Source organism: Ptiloglossa arizonensis, unplaced genomic scaffold, assembly GCF_051014685.1.
Source record: "Ptiloglossa arizonensis isolate GNS036 unplaced genomic scaffold, iyPtiAriz1_principal scaffold0023, whole genome shotgun sequence".
NCBI lineage: Eukaryota > Metazoa > Arthropoda > Insecta > Hymenoptera > Colletidae > Ptiloglossa > Ptiloglossa arizonensis.
Window position 1 is genome coordinate 1,672,406 of NW_027478393.1, and position 473 is coordinate 1,672,878.

A 473-nucleotide genomic window follows, 5' to 3' on the forward strand; every position below is an offset into this window, starting at 1 on the left:
CCGTTGGCGTGAAAGCGTAGAGAGCCCTGCAGCCAAAGATTCTCTCGACAAACGGGATGATAACGGTAGGTGGACGCTTGCGCGAGGTGCGGTAGTCGTCGGTCTCTCTATCTATCCGAGGAGGAAAAATAAAAAAGAAATACGTCCATTACTTTGTCTATTCAACAACCCAACAGCGAGGTGTTGATACGCACAAAATAAATAAATAAAGAGAAACGTCCATTACTTTGTGCAAGATATATAATAATTCGAGGGTAGTTCCCGAGAATAATAATAATGAAACGAGAACGATTGAACGGAAAAAAGAAAGAGAGATCGGTCGTTGCACGACTATTTGTCACCCGCCGTCTATTCTTCCGTGAAGCCTCGGTCGTGAAGAAAGATGCTGACTGCACGTGTGCTCGCTCGTCGAAGCCAGGCTCGAGTAAAAGCGCCCGAGAGTATAACCGAGGAGGAACGAGACGCCGTCGGAC